We start from the raw sequence: 19185 nt of genomic DNA on the forward strand, positions 1-19185 counted from the left end.
GACGTCCAAATACTAGGATCAACTAGCTACTCATCCATCATTGTAGGCATGGCGTCAACAGAGTGCTACATTAGAACAAGACCGAACCCGAGAGGGTTATCAAACCACACGAGGGTTAAGGGATTTACAAGAACCACCACTCTATGCACAGTATCAAGGAGAGAGTAAGACAAAGACTCAGGGGTCAACTGAGCCTGGAAGAACACCCCGAAAACGAGTTCGGAGAGATGAACCATCTCTCGGGAGAACGGTTAGAAATTATTTTAGGAGCACCACTGGGAGAGGAACCTGTCCACTACAGAAGACCAGAGGAGGTATATCGACTAGGACGGGGAGATCCCAGGATGAGATTTGTAGACCATCGTAGAATTAGACCTTCTCAAGTGCAAAAATGGGTAAACAAGAAATATACGGGAAGCAGGGATCCGAGAGATCATGTAGCAGGCTTTGTGCGTGTAATTAGAGCTGAAGAGGTGTTAGACTTTCCTACCCAATTTGCAGGATTCGGTTTAACCTTAGAGGATGATGACACCAGAACCATGGAGCATGATAGGAAATACAGGACGACCAACTACTGCACAGGCAGCGGGAGAAGGACGATATAGCCTGCATGAAAGAACACTGTTGTTCATAGCCAACGGAGGCATGAGCGGGCAAAGGATTTCACACCAACAAAGAGGAGCTCCAGGAGCACCTCAAAAGCCTAAAGGACCATGCTACAAGTGTGGTGGAGACCATTGGCTGAGGGACTGCCCTCATGACAAAATCATTAGGGTCAACGCATATTGCACGGAGTGTGGAATTACTCACTTGATCCCTGATTGCCCTAAAAACCCGAGCAAAGGAGCAAAAACTACCTTGAATATGCTGGGAGCGCTGCCTTCCAATGGAGGGTCAGAAAACGAAACTCGGATTCCTGTTAAGGTCTTGACGAGAGCCCAAGCAAGGAAAAATGACAATCAGCCCAAGAGTAACGATGAAAATCAAGAAGAAATCAAGACTGACAAGTCTAGCGTCAGTCGTGATAATCCTTGGAAAGAACGAAGAGCGAAAATGAAAGCTATACGTGAGCGAAAACAAAAAGATGTAGAAGCTGAGCTAACGATTGCTTGAGAGCAACTTAAACAGCAAAGAGAGTCCGACTCTCTAAAATCAATGGAGGGACCAAGAAGTGCAAGCTCAGGAGGGTTGGTATTGGTAGATAAGATCAATGAACCCTTAGATGTAATCTTGCAAGCATACGAAGCAAGATTGAAGAACAGACAGACTCTAGAGCAAAGGTGGATGACATATCCATATCCAGAGATAGAAAAATAGAGACTAGAGATGTGCAAACAGCTGATTGAAACTGCACAAGGTTTACTGGAGCCTCCACCTATGGAAGCGGGAGATAGAGTAATCAAACCACCAAACAATGAAACACCTCACAAAACCGAACAAAGGATACCCGACAAGATAGAAAACGTTAAATCCTTGCCGGATGTAGAGGATGCAAGAGACGTGCCTAATAGCACTGATGAATCACTGAAAGATCTTCCACCATATTCCCCTATTGTGGAAGAAAATTGGCCTGAAGAGCTATGGGAAACGGTGCGAAAAGCTCAAGAGAAATATGAGACAAAAACAGTCGAGTCGGCGCCTTTCTCGGAGTTGAACTTGAATAAGCCTCCATGGGATTTAGACGTTAAATCATTTCAAGGGCATAATGGTTCAGTTGCATCCGAAGATAGCAGACTAGAATCACTCAGAACTTTGCCATCATATATGGGGGACTATGAGGCAAGGTCAAAAATTCGAAGAGTACCTTCTCAAAGAATAGGCGGGTCAAATCAATTGGACACTAAAATCCTGACAGACTTGTTGACCACTCCGGTCAAGTGTACAATCACATTGGAAGAATTGTTAAAAATTAGGCCAAGAATGTGGACGGAAGTGGGCAAATGTCTTGAAAAATTTGGCATAAGGAGACCTCTTAAGTTCTTCGAAACCGAGCTTAATGACACAGAACCGAAGAGAGTCAACAATAGACCAGTGCCACTCAACAAGGTAGGAGAGTATTGTGAAGGTGAAGACGGCAACACAACCCTACCAGTTGAGTATAACGGCATAGAGACTAAGGCGATACTTGATAGTGGAGCTGGCATTGCCATTGAAACCAAAATGCTATGGGAAAAATAGGGAAAACCAACAATACGAACAACTAGAATGAAATTGCAACTGGCGGATGGGCACATGGAAAGGCCTATAGGATTTCTTGAGGAAATTGTGGTATCTTCCTGTGGCATAGAGTACGAACATACCTTTGCCATAGTAGATCTCGGCAAAAAGAACAACTATGAAATTATCCTTGGTAGGCCATTCATGAGGCAACTCAAAATGGTGTAGGACTGGGGGTATGATTATTTGTATCTAAGACATGCTAAAACTACTACACACGTAAACATGAAAAATCATAGCTACCATGATGTCACGAGAACCCTTGTGGAAGAATTTGACTCAGCCACCATTAGGGGCTCGTCGTAGTATGCATGCATAGGTACCAAAGCCTTCTCATTCAAGTCAGTTACTGTGGGTGTGTATCTTATGCCGACTGGTCGTAATCCTGGTAGGGGTGGTTGTTGTCCCAACACTGGTTGTGGTCTTTCTACACCTACAGGTCCTGGTAGGTTTCCTGTCTGATATCTAGGCATCGGTGGGATTTGAGGGGATGTCGCCTGAGCTTGCGGAGCATATGGTCGTTCTCTCACATATCCCTTGTTATAATAACACTCCTCCGTCCCATGGTTTGTCCATTTTTGTTCAATCACACACCATCTGGGTTATTTAGCTTGTGGTTTGGAATACAAGTTAATCTTTTTAAGCACTTCCTCTACAAGCTGCTCTTGGCTCACCGCTACTTCTCCTTTCAGTGTTGTCTTATCAGACTTGCTTCTGCTTTGTTGCGAGGAAGAATCATCATCAAGATCCTTGAACTCACCTTCTTTGTAGACCGCACAATTGTCCACAAGGTATAGAGCTTCCTTGGTTAAATCATTCAACGTCGTACTCATTTTCATATGTAAGTCCTTTTGAAGATCTGCATTCCTTAGTCCTTGAATAAATATAAGCATAAGTCTGGAATGAGTTGGCAGTTCTTCCACGGGGCAGAACTTAACATATCTTTTTAGTCGGAGGGCTGCCTTTCGCACAGACTCTCCATCTTTTTGTTTGAATTTATGGATTTGTGAGACTGTATTATGAGCTATTCCCCTTTGTGAGAATTCCTTGATAAACTCGTCAAACACTTCCTCCATAGACTCAAAGTCCCTTCGCTCCACCGAGTCAAACCATGTAGCAGCATCATCCTCTAAGGTTAAACTGGAATCCTGCAAATTGGGTAGGAAAGTCTAACACCTCTTCAGCTCTAATTACACGCACAAAGGCTGCTACATGATCTCTTGGATACCTGCTTCCCGTATATTTCTTGTTTACCCATTTTTGCACTTGAGAAGGTCTAATTCTACGATGGTCTACAAATCTCATCATGGGATTGTTAGCGGGTACGCCGCGACGGACGATGGAGCATAGCGAGAACACAGACTAACAAACTGTCAATCCGAGGACGTAGCTGACCCGACTAGGGCATGGAGGCAATCTCTGGGTTGTCAACCCTGAGCTAGACACGAACAACACTCTACAGTCACTAATCCTACCACAACACTACCATAAAGCAAAGAAACAGACAACGCATCCTACGAAACACTACAAGCTCGAAACAGTCTCAAATCATATCGGAATGACTCGAAATCAGAGGGTAAGACTCACAAGGACATATCCTATGTGGCCAAACACCTAAACCCTGAAAACCATAACTGTAAGACCTCGAATCGCTGTCGCGATAGACTCAAAATAGCAATTTTCAAAGTGTCCGAAATTGGTCTACAAAGACATCAACACGAAGAGCTTCTCGCCCTGATTCTAACGACTACTCGATCATTCAGAACGGATGTCGTTTGAGGTACTTACGACCAAATATAGGTCGTAGCAGGCGGGCTCGCGATGTGGTCCTCGGCTTGCATTGCTTGCGTCGACGTGGAGAGCTCCTCGATGCTAACACGCTCCTACTCTCATATCTGCAATGTGATTAGTGTGCGCGACGGTGTGTGTGCGTGAAGCTCACTACTCTGTGCTGCAGAACCCACGACTGTATATTATTTGAGATAACGTAATGTGTCTTTTACAAAGCCTTAGGTTTCAGCTTATATACAAAGCCTTCAAACCTAATGTCCGGCCAAATGACCTGAATTGTCCCTAGGCTTCTACAGAGCTTAATTACAAGAAATTGAGTCGTCTTTACTCATGATACAAGCATCTGCGGCCAAAATACAAGTGCCGATTTAAAATATGAGGTTCCTGTAAACATTACAAAAGTGGCCATAATGGCTCAAAATAATAATATCGGGATATTCGATGACGTCCATGAACTCGTATCTTCATGTTGCAGCATCCATCTTCATCTTCATTACTTCATCACCATCTTCATGTGGAATATTTATAGAATCTTTGAGGATCTTTAATGGAATCTTTATGGAAACGTTGTTGAAAGGGCGTCCTTTCAACACTCTCCCCCTCCGAATTCTTGTCGTCCTTTGCTGTCCTTGACGAGTTCTTGATGTCTTGGTGTTGGTTGAAGTTGTTGTGGCAGCCTCTTCTGCAGTTGGTTGCTTTGCGTGATGTTAAAGCTACCTTGAAGTTTTACTTGTAGTGTATCTGAAGCCTGGAACTCTCCCCCTCCGATTGGTTGTTGTATCTTGAATTGCATGAGGTTGTATCGACTTGTTGGTGCAGTAGTTCGCTGTCATTGTAGCTCGAGTTTGCTTTTCCTGTGGTTGTATTTGGAATTCGTACCTGTAAGTTGACTTGAAGCTTTGTCAAGCTGTTTTTTGGCTTCTCCCTTTTGATTTCTCAGTAGATTTGCAATTAGTAGTGTGGGGATATCGTGGTTCTTCTTGTTTTTGTTGTTATAAAAAAATAAAAGAGTAAAAGTAAAATGTAGCGTATATACAAAATGAAGGTCTTGGATACCTGGATAAGACTAAAGGGAAAAACCCAGTGGGAAAAAATGTCTTTAGTCATAATTAAATGCGAGGCTATATGTACTTAGGTTTTGATGTTATAGAGTTATGCTGAGTTAAAGAACATATGGCTATATGGCTACTAGTATGGGCTTGATATACATGGATAAGTGTTAGTAGCTTGAAGTCCGAGTCATTGTTGTTGAGAAAAGGCTCATAAAACCTGTTTCCGCTTGGTCATCGTCGTCATTTGTTTGTGTAAGTGCATGGGTGGAATAAAAAAGAGTGCCTAATGCATATGTCCAATGATGGGACATCTATATGCTTGCACAGAGTTATGCATGTTAAACAAGATGCGGTGCGAGAGAAGAGTATTGATGGGTTCTTCATGGAGTTAGTGTAGCGAGCAAAACATATAACATGAGTGCTTCAAAATCTTTCACTACTCACAGAAGGGTTTTTGTTGTCGAGGTTTCTCCACTCTTCCTCACTGTGTCAAGTGCGTGAGTGTTTTTTTTTTTTTGACTACTCCGCCTTCTCCACCTTATATATTATATGGACTTTGACTCTTATGCTCACCTCTTCCAGCATGAGCGACATGACTTTATGTATGCTCAACTCTCCAGCTTGAGCTTATACCTATTAGCTAGACTCATAGACCACAGAAAAATATTAACTTGAAGCTTGGGTTTGACACTTTGCTCATTTAGTGGCTTAGCTGCCCGACTCTAGACTCTTATGCCATGTAAGTTTCATGGCGACTTGGACTTACCTGATCACGGCCTGAAATCCAATTCCATATGCTTTTGATGTTTAGGCCTTTATCGTTAGTTTCTGTTTGAGATGCCATGTTGTCCAATACATTGGCATATATCTGCTCTTCATTCCTTGGTAGCAAATTGTGGTTGCTTGATGAGACAGGTATTGATGTTGAAGCAATGGTTGATGAAGTCTTCTTCTTCCAGATAGTGTTCTTCAAAACTGTGACCTCCGCATTTACCGTTGCTTTATTTTTGTTGTTAAGAGGATGTAAAGGAGTTGTGTATCTTTCTTGTTGTTGAGCGTCAATCGCGGATTTTGGAACCCACATTGTTCTTGGGCCTGGTGTGATGTCCTTTGGCACTTGCCTTGTTTCTTCTTTGACTTGATGGTACCTTGTCTTTAATTTCCAAATATGGCTGTTAATTTTGTAAAAGCCTTGATCTTGTAGTAATTGACGAGGGATCCATCTATAGGTTGTAGTACTCTTGGGTGTAGCGGGTGGCTGCTCTTGATTTCTTGATGTTTCTTGCTTTTCGTGGTTGATTCCTTGATAAGCTACTACCTTAGGTAACCAAATCTGAAAGTTACCCTCATAGAATCCTTGTGCTTCGAGTAACTCGACTGGAATGAATCTTTTGACTTTCTTGGAGGTGATCTTCACTTGACTTTGTTGGGTAGTCTGGTAGAATTTTGATTTCATTAACCAGACTTGTCGTATGGTTTGTCCAGTGGAAGACCTTCTCTTTTGCTTTTTGTACCTGTCCTTTCTCTTGGTTGAGTTATGTGATTGACGTTGACGGCTTTGTTGATTCCTGACTGAGTGGTTGTCATGGGATGGATATCGCCAGGCTATTATCTTGGGCTTGTTGACCCAAACATCTGAATTTCCTTTCTTGTAGCCTTGTGCAATAATTGAGTCGCTTGATGTGATCCATCCTGTTACCTTTGCTTGTTGAGGTTGTTCCTGTGATTGTATCCAAATTGGATCATTAACTTTAATATGTGCCTTGGATACTAGCACTTGGTTGACCTGTTTTGACTTCCTTTGGAGACTTTCGAGCGATGGAAACTTCGGTTGATAGACTTTTTGCTTGGGTTTCCATTGTTTTGTTGATGGTTTGGCTTTTGATGTAGAGGCTTTGTCTTGCACTTGCATTGGCTGGGCTAGAGACTGTGGGCTTATTTTAGCTTTGCCTTTTTCAATAGCCAAGAATCTTTGAACTGTTGTAGGCTTGACCTCTGTTGCCACTTGATAGCTTGTCGTGATGACCATTGTTGAAGATTTAGGCTCGTTTTTAAAGACATGTGTCCATGGCTTGGACAAAATCAAGTGTGTTCCCATTTGTCGAGAATCTACCACCAAGAATTTTTCTTTGACATTCTGTGAGTGTAGTTGGACAGTAGCTTCTGCAATCCCCATACTGATAACATCCACTTCAGGTGAGAGATTTACCTTTATCTGAATATCATAAAGCTTTGGCTTAACTAGAAGTAACCACATGCCATATGACATGACATTAGTCGTGGAATTTGTATGAATTTCTGCCATAAAATTCATCTTGACTCCGTCTTGTGCACTTAGTAAAAAGTTGATCTTCTTTGGTACTAGATTGCCTGTGTTCTCTTGAGTGACTTGAGCAATCTTTGGCCTGGACTCCTTGTCGTATGAGGTTCCAGTGGTGAGAGATACATCCTGTGGTGGTGATTTGCATCTAGCACTTTGGATAGCTTTCATAACTCCCTCCGTTGTAGCAAGTGTATCAATACCACCCAATGATATTGTAGACATCATTGAGATATTCACTTCTTGCCTATCTGACCCTTCATTATATGAATCACAAGTAGGATCACCCATAGAGTCATTTGTCTTGACTTTGAGTTCATCATACTCAGATTCTTCATCTGTCTCACACATAACCCTTAGCATGTAGTAGGGGACTATGTCATACCCATTCTCATCGCAAAATTTTGTTGGTGTGGTCTCATTAACACAGACATCCAAAGTAGCCAATATTTGAGTCCACTCTAGCGGTTCTAACACCTCTTCCGGAAAAGGTTCTCTTATGTAAGCATCATCTTCTAAGACCCTCTCTAAGGAATTCTCATTTCTGCCAAAGTCACTACACTCTGATGCTCCGCACATCCAGATTTCTTTCTTTTTGCCCATCCACGGATGGTCTATTGATCCACTTTGTGTTGCAGAATCAAAATCTTCCACGGGCGTTCTAGTTACATCTTGGCAACTATGATTTTTCATATTTATAGGTGTTGTGGTTTCATCATGTCTCAAGTATAGATAATCATAACCCCAATCTTGTACCATCTTGAGTTGCCTCATGAATGGTCTTCCAAGGATGATTTCATAGTTATTTTTCTTGCCAAAGTCAACTATGGCAAAAGTATGCGCATACTCTATACCACAAGAAGACACCACTATCGCTTCTAGCAATCCCATGGGTCTTTCCACATGCCCATCCTCTAACTTTAATTTTATTCTGGTTGTTCTAAAGGCAGGCCTACCCCATTTCTCCCATATTCGTTTTGTTGCTATGGCAATTCCTGCTTTGCTGTCAAGTATAGCTTTCGTTTCAATCCCATTGTACTCGACAGGCAAAGTGGCATTACCATCTTCTCCTTCACAGTACTCTCCTACTTTGTTCAGAGGTACCGGTCTTACATTTGATCTAGGCTTCTCAATCTCATCTAGCTCTTTTTCCAGAAACCTTAACGGGCTTTTGATCCCAATTTTTTCCAAGCATTTTCCTATATCCGTCCACATACTTGGTCTGATTTTCAAAAGTTCTGCCAACGTAATTGTGCACTTCACTGGCGTGGATAGCAAGTCAGTCAAAATTTTTGTGTCCAATTCTTTTGTCCCTCCTAGCCTCTGTGATGGAACTCTCACAATCTTAGAATTTGCCTCAAAATCTCCCATGTACTGTGGCAAAGTTCTTAACGATGCAGTTCTACTGTCTTCGGAGGCTATCGATCCTACATCACCATGATATGACCTCGCATCAACACTCATTTATGGTCTATCTAATGTGATTTCAGGAAACGGTGCTGGTCCAGCATCCTCTTCTCTTTTTTGGGCATCTCGGACAGCCTTCCATAACTCCTCTGGCCACTGCTCCTCAACTATAGGAACATAAGGTGGGAAATCCCTCATTGATTCATCTGTTGTATTTTGGACTACCCTCGAGTCTTGCGACCTTGGCAGTGGTTCTTCCCTATGATCTACCTCTTCTCTAGGCAATTCGTCTACTTTAATGCTCTCATCTTTGTGCACTGGGGTGACTATCCTATCCTTCACTTCTGGTGGAGGTGGTTCTAGCAATGCTTGAGCAGTTTTAATGAGCTGCTTACACATTTCTAGCCTTTGCTTCTCTAGTTCATGATAAGGATAAGTCATCCATCTTTGTTCTAAGGTCTCTCTATTTGCCAATCTAGCCTCATAAGCCTGTAAAATCGCGTCTAAAGGCTCATTCACTTTGTCCACGAGGACAGATCCTCCTCAACTAGCACTCTTGGGTGCTTCAGCTGGTTTAAGGGTTTCAACTTCCCTTTGTTGTGTCTGTTGCTCTTGAGTTGTTTCCAACTCAGCTGTAACAGCCTTTTCTTCCCCTTTTTCCCTTTCTAGTCTCGCTTTCATTCTAGTCCTTCTTGCTCGTCTAGAGTTTCTACGGCTTTTGGAACTCTTACTAGTCTCTCCATATGTTGGCTTCTGCTCTTGCACTTTTGCTTGTGCTCTTGTGACAACGTTTATTGGAGCAACTTGCTTACTTTCATCTTCTTGTTGTTTAAGCACCTGTTCTTTTGCAATTGTTTCTTGCTCTGTTGTTGTTGTCGTCTCTCATTTTGTTGTGGCTCGTTCTTTCTTTGATTTGCTTGTAGAAGGAAAGGTAACATGTGGTTTCATTTTACCTTTTTTTCTTGGATTCTTAGGACAATCCAAAATCATATGTGTGATTGCACACTCATTACAATATACATTTATCATGATATCATGGTGTGGACAATCCTTAATCAAGTGATCACTACTACCACATCTGTCACATGGACGTATTGGTTGCTGTGGCAATACTTGATATTGACCTTGAAGTGGCCCCTGATCTACCACATATCTTTCTATTTGAAGCTCATGACTCACATATGCATTTCTAGCAGCTATGGGTCTTTCACTTAAGAACACTTGTTCCGCTACAAGATGATATCTAGGCTGTTGAGACATAACATGCTCAAACCTTGGTGGAGTCTTAGGTCTATAGTCAGGACAATGTTGCGTCGAATGGTCCCCTCCACATGTCATGCACCTTCGTTGTTGAGAAACTCTATAGGCTGGTACTCTGTCAGAGTGGTTGATGCGTTGCATCACGTTCTCTATGATTTACTCCTCAACATTTACTTGGTTTTGTCCTAGATTCCCTCTTTGATCCTCAAGATCAACAGTTTTCTAAATTTTCTCACTCGCATCATTCATCTTCTTCTGACCATCGTCATAGAATTTGCAATTGTCAACTAGGTCAACTGCCGCTTTGGTAAGCTCTTCTAAGGTTTGGTATCTTTTCACGTGTAGGTCCTTTTGGAGATTTTCACTCATAAGTCCTCTGATGAAGCATAGGATCTGACGTTCTGGCGTGGGTAACTCTTGGGTAGGACATCTAGCAACATATTGCTTGAAACGCAGTATTGCTTGTCGCAATGTTTCTGTTTCGCCTTGTTTAAATTCCTGAATCTTAGGAAGGGTGTTATGTTTTATGCCCCTCTTGGTGAATTCTTGAACAAATTCATCCAACATTTTCTCAATGGTTGTGAAATCTCTTCGGTTCAATAGTTCAAACCATGCTTGTGCATTGTCCTCCAATGTAAGTCCAAAACCCTCATACTGCGTGTGGAAGTCCTCTACTCGTTCTGCTCGTAGGACTTGCTTGAAAGCCGAGACATGGGCGTATGGGTCTCCTATTCCATTGTACTTTCTATTTACCCATTTTCTTAGCGGAGATGGTCTTATACTTTGGGGTGCAAAGTATGGAACCATACTTCTCTCTGGTATCGTTTCATCTCTCGTTATCGCTCTAGGAGGAAATCCAGGTGGTGGTCCTCTCTTTGGAATTCTCTTAGAGGTTCCTGTGTTTGGTGGATGTATCTGAGGTCCTTCATTGACCAAATATCCACTCATCTCTAATTTGGTTCGTGGATTTGTGCTTTCTACAGCTCTATATTCTCGTCCATACTTGTCAACAAATAAAGATGTCCATTGTCGGTCGACCTCGTATGTATAGACATATAAGAGCTTGTACTCTGTCAGCTCATCTGGGTAAGGCTCTAATCAACTGTAAAGGTTGAATTGATCTCCATTAATATACCTATATAGTCCTTCACTTTCATGGTTATACGTCCAAACTCTCTCCACAAAATTGGTCTTTATGTACTGTAGGTTTGGAAGATCTATTCTGGGCGGGTGCTCATCTATCCCTGCAACCCATGTGCTTGTATAAGCTAAGTCTGAGTCTGATGTAAACATGACTTCTAGGCTTAACAGCTCTAGCTTGCTGTAGTAATACCTCTCTCAGTGTGTTCAAGTGTTTTGGTCTGGGAAAATCCAAAACTATGTCCAAAACCGTGAGCGTTTCCTCACAATTCTCTCAAATTGTCGGTTTTAGACACCTCTGACTTTCGAATGCATTTTGAGGCCTTAAACAACATTTTTTTCAAAACACCATTGGCAACCATTTTGGTCAATTTACTCTAAGATCTGTAGTGCTCCTCTCAAGCTACGTTTTGATAAAAAAAGTTTTGGAATCGGAGTCCGTATGTGAAACTTATGACCAAAACAGTGAGATGTAATTTGGAAAGTTGCTCTATTTGATGTTTTTGCAAGTGGTCAGTTTGAGCCCAAAATTGGTGTGTGCACTCCTTAGGCAATGGTAAACCCAGTGGTATACTTGGTTTCAAAAAATTTTCTCAAAATGTTTTCCTCAGTTGTCTATCGCGATAGACTCACCAAGTACCCCTTGCAGATGTCCAAATGCACTCAAACTTTGTGTACAGGGTATAATGGGCCTTTTGAACCCAAATATGAAGTCAGATTTGAATTTTGGTTTTTCTACAATGAATTTCTGAGTCTATCGCGATAGACTCACCAGAGTATTACTGGGATACAGTTTTTCAACTGTTTTCACAGATTTGAGTTCCCCCTTCTCTTGAGATACTACTCACCAAGTTTCAACCAATTTGGAATACTTTTCCTTTTTAACTTGCATCAAACAGTTTCTTTTCTGATCTTGTGAAGTAATCCAGTTAGATGCACTTCCAATGCTCCAAATTTACTCAAAATTTAACCATAGGCTCACAACAACATGTAGAACAAGGCTCTAAGGTCAATTTTCAAAAATTTCAGTTTTTGTGAAAAAACCCTAGTCTATCGCGATAGACTCAGCAGACTCTTTAGTTTTGAAAATTTTCCAGATTTCTCTTTACCACTGTGTTCCCTATGCTCTGTACACCTTGCTCACCAATTTCCACTTGTTTTGGACTTTTTCTTAGGTTTCTAACTCCAACTCTAGAATTGTGAGTCTATCTGATCACTAGAAAATAGACTTAGGATGACTTCCCAATGTCCAAAATGCACCAAATTTTGTGTGTAACCTCCTGAGAGGCTAAACAAGCTATGCTCCAGAGGGTTTTGAAATTTTCAATTTCTTTGGCCCTGCTTTGAGTCTATCGCGATAGACTCATCAAGTACCCTTTTTATAGGTCAAACTTGACTTTGACTATAGCACTGTGTTCCAACACCTCTCCTTAGTCCTCCTGCCAATTTTCAAGTGGTTTGGACTTTTACTTTGTCAGTTAGACCAGATCTGGTGTTTTCCACAAGCTGAATCCTCTCAAATGGTCTTAGACCCACTTTCTGATGTCCAAATGACTTCAAAATTTTTATGTGTCCTTGATAGCACCTTTCCAAGCTATGCCACAAAGGTTTTTGAAAAATTTGGCTTCTATCACTGGGTTCTTTGTCTATCGCATAGACTCACCAAGTATGCCAAAATGACACTTTTTTCAAATTTTCTCTTCACAGATGTGTTCCCTACCCTCTGTAGATCATGCATACCAAGTTTCACAAGGTTTGGAAATTTGGTCAAGTCCCTTTACCCAATTTGTCTCTGAAGTCTGACTCAAAACACCAGACAAGTGCTTTGGTGGTCTTCTTGATGTCCAATTTCAAATTTGAAATGATGGTTAAGGTCTAGGTGAGGAGTGGATTCAAGCTATCTAGTCACAATTTCCAAAAACTGTCCCACTCAAAATGTCATGAGTCTATCGCGATAGACTAGGCAGATTGTGCAGGAAAAGTCAACTCAAAATTGTGACTTCATTTTTAGATTCCCCTTACTCTTTGTTTCTATCACTCAAATTTCATGCAATTTGGACACTTGGTTTGTGTTTTGGGCCATTTTTAGTGTTTTTGTCAGAACCTGAATCTCTATCTGGGCTTTAGATTCACTTCTAGTGATCCAAACACCTTGAAATTTGGTGTGTATGCTATGTAGGATCTGCTTAAGCTATCCCTAGGAGGGATTTGCAAAATAAGGTCCACATCTAAATATCCCCAACCTATTGCGATAGGCTCATAAAGTTTCCCAGTTTTGGTCTTTTTACAAAGTTCTCTTCACAACTAGTTTCCTTATCCTCTGTATAGTGAATACGCAAAGTTGTGCAATGTTTGGACTATTGGTCAAGGTCTTTTTACCACTGTGTCTCTGAACTTAGACTCTAAACACCACACTTGAGGTTTGGTGGTCAAGCAGGTGTCCAAGTACACTCAACTTTTGGGAGCAGCCTTGTATTGATGTGTTTTACCTGTGGTATGAGGGGTTTTGCCTGATTAAGAGTCTATCTCCAATTCATCAGTCTATTGCGATAGACTAGGCAGAGAGCCACTGGAAAGTATTTTTTTCTCTGTTTTTGGATAGTTTGGTTCCCAATGTCCTTAGAAGCTTATCCCCAAAGTTTCATTCAATTTGGACTTCTTTTCCTTTGGATTCAAGCATTTCACAGTTCACTTCCTTACAATCAGAAAAAGAAAATTCCCACTTAGATACACAAGCACTGATGCAAATGCTTTGAAATTTCACATACAAGCTCTAGAGCATATGCAAAACAAGGTCTTGAGGTCAAACTTTTTGTTTTTTTTTAAAATTGCAGATTTGGTTTCAGATTTTTGTTTTTTGGGTTTTGAGTTTTTTTTTCTTTTTGAATTGGACCAAATCTGTTTTTTCCCCCTACCTAAGGTCTCCAATGCAAAAACAAGCACTCAAATCAGCTTTCAAACGACCATTTTAGAGCACTTTTACCATAATCAGCACAATTCCGTCTTTTGTGTTTTCAAGCACATTTTCATGTCAAAATTGCTCTAGATCAACATCAGATGTCCTACACTACCTAAAGTCCTACTTTGGATGGTTGAATGGTTGTTTTTGCTTTCTGGCAAGCAAATAGCCTCCTGCTTACCTTTTGCGTTTTTCTTTGCGTTTTTTTCTCTTTCAAGTTCCTCACAACCATAAGTCACAACCAAACACACTAACCATAAAACCTAATCTAAACACACAACAAAATAATATAACCATACCTCAACCTCATGGTGGACCACCTCGGCGAGATGTAGGCTCCCTGGCTATCCCTCAGTCAAGAGATCCGCTCTCTGACTTCCCACTAAGAAGGCAATGGTGACAAAACTCTAAAAAACTCTAGAGAAACGCTATACTATCAAACACGAGTGATACGGTCTACGCTAGTTTAGGCACTTCGTCCCCAGCAACGGCGCCAATGTTAGCGGGTAGGCCGCAACGGACGATGGAGCACAGTGAGAACATAGACCAACAAACTGTCAATCCGAGGACGTAGCTGACCCGACTAGGGCATGGAGGCAATCTCTGGGTTTTCAACCTTAATCTAGACACGAACAACACTCTACAGTCACTAATCCTACCATAACCCTACCATAAAGCAAAGAAACAGACAACGCATCCTACGAAACACTACAAGCTCGAAACAGTCTCAAATCATATCGGAATGACTCAAAATCGGACGGTAAGACTCACAAGGACATATCCTATGTGGCCAAACACCTAAACCCTGAAAACCATAACTGTAAGACCTCTAATTGCTGTCGCGATAGACTCAAAACAGCAATTTCCAAAGTGTCCGAAACTGGTCTACAAAGACATCAACACGAAGAGCTTCTCGCCCTGATTCTAACGACTACTCGATCATTCAGAACGGATGTCGTTTGAGGTACTTACGACCAAATATAGCTCGTAGCAGGCGGGCTCGCGATGTGGTCCTCGGCTTGCACTGCTTGCGTCGATGCAGAGAGCTCCTCGATGCTAAGACGCTCCTACTCTCATATCTGCAATGTGATTTGTGTGCGCGACGGTGTGTGTGCGTGAAGCTCACTACTCTGTGCTACAGAACCCACGACTGTATATTATTTGAGATAACGTAATGTGTCTTTTACAAAGCCTTAGGTTTCAACTTATATACAAAGCCTTCAAACCTAATGTCCGGCCAAATGACCTGAATTGTCCCTAGGCTTCTACAGAGCTTAATTACAAGAAACTGAGTTGGCTTTACTCATGATACAAGCATCTGCGACCAAAATACAAGTGCCAATTTAAAATATGAGGTTCCCGTAAACATTACAAAAGTAAGAGACTATTCCCTCGCTTTCATGCTTGTAAATCCCTACATTCTTATTATAGGTTGGGACCCTGGTTGTTTTCTTATCATACATAAAAAGCGCTCCAGGTCGATCAATGTTAGGAGGCGGTTCCTGGGTTTCTGAAACCATTTTCCCTTTTGCCACGTTATCCCCATATCTGTTGTAATACTCAGGGTTACTCACTATCAGATAGTGGTTCCCCTTTTCGTCACGGAATCTGTCTCCGTCATCATAGACTCGAATTATCTCTAGTCTCTGAGCCGGTCTTCCTTCAATACAAATACACTTGTGTCCCCAATAGTCAGAATAAACTAAGGCTCCCCTCGAGTTAGTTCCTTCCAAGAAGATTATAGTGAACTTGGTTTCGTTTAAAGGATGTAGGGAGGTGCTCCCTCCTGGCATTGGTCCTTCACCGTTGAAACCTCTTGGCTGTTGACTCCCCATCATGAAGAAGGACTTTTTCGACGAAGTGTCAGTATCACTACCCAATTCAATGATTGGCGCTAATGGGTCTAGTCTCGTCTGAGTTACACTCTCATCGGTGGACGTGGTGCTTACTTGACTTTTGACACTTTTAGCTCCCGACTTAACAAAGGCTCCTGACCTTAAATACATAAGAATGAAAGTTGGGTTGCAAGCTTAAAGCTTACCTGGACTCCTTCTGCCTATGTGGCTTTGTGATGATCTCCTTCTGGGATCTACACAAGGATGGTTAGTCTGTTCACAAGGGTTTTCCCTGAATTACAAAAAAATCTTTCAAGTATATACAGCAACCACTTAGTCAGTCTTTTGGTGGTCCAATTTCAAATATGAAATGATGGCTGGGATCTATATAGAGAGTATGTCCTAGAAGTATAGTCACAAATTGCAAAATGTGTCTGAATCACTACTTTCTTAGTCTATCGCAATAGACTGACAATTTGCTCAGCACAAGTCAATTCAAAATTGTGACTTTACCCTTGAGTTCCAGTTACCCTCTATAGCATATCCCTCAAGTTTTATGAAGTTTGGACACTTGGGTTGGGTTTTGGTCCCATTTTAGTATTTCAATCAGAGCTTGATTCTCTATCTGAACCTCAGATTGACCTTCAGTGATCTAAATGCCTTGAATTTTGGTGTGTTTGTTATATAGGCCCTGATAAACCTCTCCCTAGGGGAAATTTGAAAGAAAAGTTCCCCAACAGCATTTTCCCTGGTCTATCACGATAGACTCGGCATTTTCTCCTCTTTTAGTATTTTTCTCAAGTTTTCTCCACAGTTGGTTCAGCCTCCCCTTGTGTAGTGCATTGACCAATTTTGGCACTGTTTGGACATTTGGTCAAAGACTTCTTGCCCTTGTCTCTGAATTCAGACTCTAAACACCAGTTTTGAAGTTTTGTGGTCAAGATGGTGTTCAATTTCACTCAATTTTTGTGAGTACCCTTGTATTGATGTGTTAAACCTGTGGTTTAAAGGTCTTTTCCTTGTTGCTAGTCAATCACCACCTTCATCAGTCTATCGCAATAGACTAGGCAGAGAGCAATGGGGATTTAATTTTTTGTATGTTTTTGTATAGTCTTGTTCCCTGTGCCCATATAATTCTATCCCCCAAGTTTTATGAAGTTTGGACTTATTTTGACATTAAACTCAAGTACTTCACAAATTTCACTTTTCTCTGACAATTCACAACTCCATTGAACTTGAAGTGATGCAAATTATTTGATGACACTTCATCTTTAACTTGTGAACATCAGTCGTACCTCATGACACAATCAGTTTACCCTAGGCTAATGGTTATATCTCCTCTTGGCCTCTTTAGGTTCACTTAGTGTTTCCTTATGACAATCACTTGTTTCTTTATTGTTGGTTTTGGTCGCAATTTTTATGTTTTCTCGAGTGTTGGATCATAAATTTCAATGTCGACTCTTTTCACCCCCTTCAAGGGTATATGGGGTGGGTTTTGCTTTCAAGGCAAGCAAACAGCCTTATTGTTTCTTCTTTTTTGTTTGTTTTTTGCGTTTTTACAGCGTTTTTCTACTGTAGTTCTTCACAAGTATAACAAGCACTCAAAACCAAAAACCATAACTCCACATTATCCTACTTAACTAAATCTAACTAGTCGCAGACCCTCGGCAAGACACAAGCGTCCTGGCTATCCACTAGACCTCAGGATACTCTATCCTGGATCTTGTTCTAAAAGTTTAAGCTCTCTCTAGTCAAAACTAAAGTAACCATCACACGAGTGACGTAGATCTCCCTACTTAAGGTCTTGTGTCCCCGGCAGCGGCGCCAATGTTTTAGGGCTTAACTACTCCCTTGTTCATACTCAAGAGCACGACACAGACAACATACTTATCATCCGATGACACGACTAACCCGTAGGTGCACGTAGGCAATCTCGTTAGCTTGTCAGGCTAAGACCAATCTACACATACGCACTTTTATGATGCATCAATCATTAACTCTGGTAGAATGCAACCCACTCTATCCCTAAACGCTCATAAGACCATTTACACTTCCAATGAACTCGGAATCGCATCAAACTTACTAGGCACCATCCTCTCACTAGGATATACTTACCTATAAGTTTAATCTCACAAGATTTGAACCCTAGTTATCTCGAATACAGTCGCGATAGACTAACAGGTCATAATCCAAAAGTGGGCGAAACTTAAGTTTATGAGTATCTATGTGTAGCTAATCTCTTTCTCATTCCATAAAGCACCTGATTGTTGAAAACAGACACTGTTTGTGCTACTTACAAGCAAAACAAGCTTGAGGAAGGATCGATCGCAAACAGCTCAAAAATGTGAATGCGTGGTGTGGGCGCGTAGCTCTCGGAGAGACTACTGCGATGGTGTAGTCACGTCATGAATCCAATGAGGGAGAAGCGCGTAGTGAAGAGGATAAGACACACTCTCTCTCTCTCTCTCTCTCTCTCTCTCTCTCTCTCTCTCCCCCTCTCTCTGGCTCGTACGACACAGAATTAATGTTCAAATGTTGTTTTAAAAATGGTTCGAAGGTGACTTTTATACTTTAGTCACCTTAGCTCAAAAATGTACATGGGGTTCTCTTACTCATTATTACAAAGTGTGAACAAATCTGAGTCCTGACTAGCTGATTAATCTTTACATAACCCAGACGAATGGATCAAAATGATAAGACGTCTTTGACATAAAATGGGAATTTGATATGCTTTACAAGATGGGCTCATTACAACAGTTGGACAAATGGGGCTCCAACATGCGGTTTCCATAGCAACTCACAATTATCTATCTTCTATGATAGATGAGTACGCTATTGATCCCGATTTTAGAGATGTGATTTCAGCCCTTGCACTAGGGAAGAAAGAGGAACCATTTACCTTACAAGATGGTTATCTTGTCTATGGCAATAGACTATGTGTTACTAACTCACTATGTGAGAATGTAATGTATGAATCTCATGCTCCTCCTTATGTAGGGCATAGAGGGATTCAGTCTACCCTAAAAGGGATAGAAAGGTATTTCTATTGGCCTACCATGAAAGCAAAACATACAAGAATATGTTTCTAAATGTGTGGTATGCCAAAAGATAAAATTTGATAGAGGGAAGAAACATGGATTGCTTCAACCTTTGCCAATCCCTAATTCACCATGGGAGAGAATATCCATGGATGTTATCTTTGGA

Source organism: Adiantum capillus-veneris, chromosome 1 (genome assembly GCF_014529385.1).
Source record: "Adiantum capillus-veneris isolate H3 chromosome 1, ASM1452938v2, whole genome shotgun sequence".
Classification (NCBI taxonomy): domain Eukaryota; kingdom Viridiplantae; phylum Streptophyta; class Polypodiopsida; order Polypodiales; family Pteridaceae; genus Adiantum; species Adiantum capillus-veneris.